Here is a 6,000-nt window from a genome sequence, read left to right as displayed (position 1 = left end):
CTTCCCAGAGGAGTCCCCCATCCCAGGTCATGGCCAGGGATAAAAGCCTGCTGGCAGGGCTGTGTCTCTGGGAGGTCTGCACTTCTGCTGTGCACACCAGCTTTCTGCTTCCCTGCAGCACAGAGAAGCCAGGGCAGTGTGGGAGGAAGTCATTTGCTGCTGGGTGGACCACAAGGCAACAGGGGATGGAGATGAAATGCTTGTGGTGTGCTGCTGTGGCACATTCTCCCTCTGAAAGAGCTCTGCTCGATAAAGATCCTGTTGTGCTTGGCTGGCGGTGCGGTGGAAGCAGTGTGTGAAGCAGGGGAAGTCAGATGCCCTGAACTGATACCCGAGCCCCAAGCACATAATTCAGACCTCTCCACTGAAGAGTTTGACACCCCTCTCTGAGATCACAGTGCAGCCTGAGGGCGGGGGGGTTGCACCACCACAATGCCATAAATAAAATAGTAATAGAGTACAATAAACAATGCTTTATTCTTTCCAGTTAAAAACTTCCTCTGTAATGTACTAAAATATTGACTTTAGGTGGCCATATTACCACAAAATAAGATCTTTTCCTGATAACTACCAAATAAGATTTTACACAGACCTGGCTTGTGAAAATGTGAATTTCATTGGCCTGTAGGACATCCAGCCTTAGTTGAAGGAGAGGTCTTGACAATATCTTAATAATCCAACTGTAGTGTCCTTATTGTCTGCTCTAAGATGTCTGCCACAAGTAGGTGCTTGTCTGCTGTTTCAGAAGTCTGAGCATCATATTTTGGAGTTGGGAGACATTTCTTACGGCAAACTAGTAATAGTTAAATCTCATTCCAATTCAAAATATTGGCTTGCCTAACTGTTCTAGTATATAATTTCAATGGTTTCTTCTGTAGTGTGTTTTTTCAATATAACATACATAATATGAAAGAAACAGAGAAGGCAAAAAACACCACCACTTTTGTCATTTTACCGAGAAGAGTTTTCATATGCAGAGCAACAAAAGGCAGCTTCCAGAACTGTGTTCTGATAGGCATGGAAGCTACTGAAGCTGCTTCTGGTCTCAGACAGCACAGCCAAATCACTCTACAGTGTCCTGGAGCATCTGAGATGTTGACTTCTATTTGAACAGACAAAATACCCACTCCTCTGGGCTGGTCAAATGGCAGGGTGGCAGTTACTGACCTGCTTTCGAAGCCCCAGCACAAGCCAGAGTACTGTGACATTAATGCTGTATACTGGCAGACACCTGGAACATGTCAACCTTCATGACTTACTTACCCATCTTTGCCCTAACAATGGCCTGAACACACTCTGAGAAGTGCCTTCAGCCCAGTCTGGAAGACCTCTGATAGTGTGCTAGGAAAATGCACCCTGAGAGCAGCCATCAGAAGGCAGGCCAGACACAGCCAGCTTTAGACACACACTGCTCCTTGGGACTGGTCAAGGCCAGGAGAAAACTTCATTTTTAATTAAACTGTGTTTGCTTTGTCAGCTGAACTGGTTTACCTTTCAGTTCTTCTGTTTCAGAATTATTTTTTATTAAACTCCAGCATTCAGTATTAGCCCTGGAGACTAACACTTGCTATAGTGGCAAATTTATTAGGACTACCCTAGGTACAAATAGGCCAAGTTTTTTATTATGTGCACTCAGCTTCTTTACACCCGCACTGTACATGAGGCAATGTGTTAAATAAGATCCAAAGCCCATTAAATGAAGAAGCCCATCTCTGCAAAGAAGTCTCCCCAGGAACCTAAACTCTGCCTGTTATATCACAGCTGGCTCACCCTCGCTCCGTCGTGCTGGCTGAAGCCATCAGGTTTTGGCAGATGCTTGAAAACCAAGGTGCTGATGTGATCACAAGCCTTGGCACAGCAAGGGATAGGAGCATCCTTGGGAGTTGTTACTTGTTATTAGAAATATTTTTGTAGCAGTGCACAAGAAATTGGCTGCTGGCAGGGAAGGAAGATGTGAAGGAGAAAAGAGCTGATCCTATTTCTCCTCTGAACCATTAGTTTAGAGCTAAATCCAGCTGGGACTGAGCCAGAGGTTCTCCAGGGAGGATTTGACAATCACCATCCAACAAAGGTCAGGAAGGAAGTTTCAAAATCACTCTCAGAAAGCCAAATGCTTGAATACTTCTCCTGTGGGTCTGAACCTGGGAGCAATCCAGATTGATGCTGCTGCTTATTCAGATAAATAACACAGACAACAAGCAGCCAGACATCATGTGTGTGTGTATGAGCATGCACATTTAAACTGCAGCTTTCTCTCTCTTCTGGTGGAGTTCCCCTCCACCGGGCTCAGGAGCAGCATTTAGGTGAGTCAGCTCTGCCAGTGAAGCCCAGGACTCACTGCACAAGATTTTATCCCTGCTTCCACTGTGAGGCTGTGGGTGGAGCTAACATCCTGGGTCCAAGCTGGCAGGAAAGGAAGGGGAAGAGTTTCTTGCTCAGTAGTTTTTTACTAGCAATCCCTTTGCACCGTTACAAGCCCACCTGAGCCCTAAGTTACTCTGGTTTCTTTAAATGCAGACATTCTGAAGGGAGATATTTCTTGCTAAGGGGTCCCCTCTTTTAGTAATTGAATGAGTCTCCATAGCCTGAGAGGTGACTTGTCCCTTCACTGACAGCTCACAAGACATATGGACCCACTCAGTGTCACCCTGCTTCACAATGCCATCTGGGTTGTCTGCATCACTTCATCACAGAGATGAGTAGCAGTACAGCTGAAGATGCAAGTGGTACTGTTTGTCCCACACAAGGGGGTCACTAGATCTCGGCTGAAATTCTCTTTTGAAGTAGCTGGTTGGTTTGATTAATTTTTTTTTGTTTGTTTTTGTTGTTGTTAAAATGTTATAGATCTGCTTCTCTGTACAAATATCAAGTGTCTACAGAGCTGTTGAGGCTGGGAAGCCTCTTGGCTTCCTCTGTAGGAAACTCTGAAAATTTTCAAATTCCTAGCCAGTTCAGATGAAATCAAACTTTAAAGAAGATAATCCACTGAGTTAAGAGCTATGCTTTTTCACCAGCTTGATGAATCACATACATATTAAAATTTAGTGACACTGGTACTCTCCTGTTCTTCAATACACAATTTGCCAGACACTGTGAAAGCAGGAGAGGAGGGAATGAATGACAGTCTTTGTTATTAATTAGATTTTAGAACTACATTAATGAGCCAGAAAAGTAGGAGCTAAGGTACTGGAAGCACCTTATTCCTGCTGCCACTGCTTGGGAAGGCAGTTTAACCTTGATTCCATACTCTCTGTCTCTGGGACTTACATGTGCCCAACCAAAATAGCTCCTGCATGTAAAGATGGATATATCTGGCCCACAATTTAACAAGGCACTTAGCACCTGCCACAAGGGAGAATTACATTGGCCAGATGCTACTTTTGTAAATGATGACACCTTTTAAGCACATTGTTTTCTTCATCCTTTCCCCCTGCTCTGTCAGGGACTCTCTCTCTTCCTGAGCTCAGCTCCTCACATTTCTATCAGCAGGAGGGAACATTTTGGGCTTGCTACAGGCAGATTGGGAAATACTTGTGCTGGCAGAGTTGGCAATAAGCAGCAAGAAGCAAAAAGTCTTCTAAACAGCCCAGCATGTTATGGAGGATGATGTCTGCTGTGTGCTCTGTTAGCTAACAGCATGTACACAGCAATGTGAGCATTAATTTGGGGGAATTAGGAATGAGTGAGGGTTTCGTTTGATCCAGGCTGGATTTAGGATTAGCCATGCTGAAAACCACACAAATTGGGATTGTGTGGTTTTATCTGTGGCCTCTGAGCACCCCAGGATTCCTCCTGCTCAGCCCGGTTGGGCGGATGTGACCGTGGCTGACCGTGCTGCTCCAGGAAATGCCCATAGTACAGATATAAAACCTTTGTTTTACCCCCAGCTCAGCTTTATTTCCAGCATGAAGGGTATTTACCCGCTGAAGGAGAGCTTCAAGTGCAGTGCGGGTGTACCCTTGTGTTAGTGCCACTCTCACAGCCGCTGGAAGCTTTCCAAGGAGCAGGCTGTTGTTCGGGGTTTTCAGATGAGAAGCGTAAAAATTGACAAGTGTAAAGCACGTGGTTGGTGTCCTGCTGAGCCTGATGAGATAACCCTCAGTACACCCCAGGGATGCAGATACTGCACTCCATTAAACATGTCTCGGATGCCCAGAAGGATATAAATCTACAACCAGGTTCCTCTAGCACTGGAAGGCACAGCTAGCCAGCAGTGGGAATAGCCTCCCTGCAGTGCTAGTAGGAGGTAGCCAGCGTGGAGCTGGTGACACAGCAGCTGTATCCAGAGCCACGGACAGTCCAGCACGAGAGGGAGCTCCACTGCGGCTCATCGCGACAGCCGCTGCTGCGAGCGCTTGTCTGTGACTGCACCAGAAACTGTTCCCCCTGCACAGCCATTTGATGACTCTTCTTCATTCCAAAATAGACAAAAAAAAAACCCTAAACCACCAATACCAACAGCAAAACAAACAAATAAACCAACCAAACACTGGGGGAAATAAAGTCAAAACAACATTCAGCTCAACAAACTAAAAAAAATAAACCAAAAAACACTTTGTGATATTTGAAGCCCTCTTATTTATCCTCAAATTCATAATATATGTTTTTAAATTAATTATATCTTTAAAAAAATTTTTTTAACATTTTTAAATTTTTTTTTTTAAAAAATTATTACAGTCCAAAAGAAAAAGTCCAGGATTGCTTACTTAGACATCCATGTAAGCAAATGAGTACTTCTCAATAATTTGTGAGCAAATTTCCCATCTGGGAAGACATCAGATTAAAACAAAAATTAATGCTCTAAATATGTAGGTATTTTACCAGCAAGCTCAGTCAAAGCAGTGTCTCTTTCAGCAAAGAAGCTGTTTTATTGGAAAATTCCTGCTAAGGTGCAGTCATGTGACTTGGCTGTGTCAGTAGGTTTTCGGTCCAGTACTCCAGCTGGTATTTGATCCTGCTTCGTTTATGTTAGGGCTCATCTGGTTGCTAAGGAAAGGAGTTTATGGCAGCAGGATCAGTGCTAGGGCTGCTGGGTTGGACTGTTGGGAGTGATCCCGTTGCCAGGAGGAGTGTTTGTGTCTCAGGTTGATAATACAGGGGGTTCAAGAGGGGGACAGAGTATCTGGGCATCTCCATCCCCCTTTCCAGTTCTGCCTGGCCCTGGACTCACCAACTGCACCACCTTTAGCAAGAGGGGACAATGTGTGGGTGACCACCCTACCTCCAGCAGAGAGATGGAGGTGTGGGGGCATCCCAAGTACAACCCTAGCCCTGGCAAGAATGTGGAAAGAAGCAAACATTCATCTCCCTGGGGTAGTGGAACATGGGAATCCCAGAGGGAAATGGAGCTTCCTTGTGGGAGCTGTAAGTAATAGGACATGTGCACAGACAAGTGGGAGCTAGACAGGACTAGCTAGCTTGAGGGCACTGTTTAGACCATGTCCAGACACTTCAGAAGAACATGAATGCTGCAAGTTTATACAGACATGTAGATACACCTAGATCCATCCCTACACAGGTATGGGTGCACTATCGACAATAACATTGCCTTAGTATAAAGTGATAGGAAATTCTGTTGTCACTCTTTTTCCAACTTTTCCTTTTGGAAATTTCAAATAGCACAGACGGTTTTGGCATGGGATATTGCTGGAATGTTTTCACCCACATTCCGTGGGAAGGGATGCAGTCTCAGGGCACCTGTTCCAGGCAGTCAGTGCTCACCAGCAGAAACTGATTCTCCCAACAGACTTTCAGGAATCTCAGGGCAATCAAAGAGATTGGACCAGATCCAGTTCTCATCCCCTGCAGCTTATCAGCGCTGGGAATAGAAAGAAGGATCAATGTTTATCTCAGAGTCTGTCATCTCTGCCCAGTCGATGTAAGAATGGTCCTGAAGAAGGCCACCTTAGCTCACGTGAAATGCTTCACGTTGGTGACAACGCTGACAATGCTGGCATGGCAATAATTCCATTTTTGTGTGCTCTGAATGCTGCCATTACC

The sequence above is a fragment of the Pseudopodoces humilis genome, chromosome 9, assembly GCF_049639895.1.
Source record: "Pseudopodoces humilis isolate 2021_Gansu_Grassland_sample_001 chromosome 9, ASM4963989v1, whole genome shotgun sequence".
NCBI classification, from domain to species: domain Eukaryota; kingdom Metazoa; phylum Chordata; class Aves; order Passeriformes; family Paridae; genus Pseudopodoces; species Pseudopodoces humilis.
The sequence above is the reverse complement of the archived record's forward strand: the minus strand, read 5'-3'. Positions refer to the sequence as shown.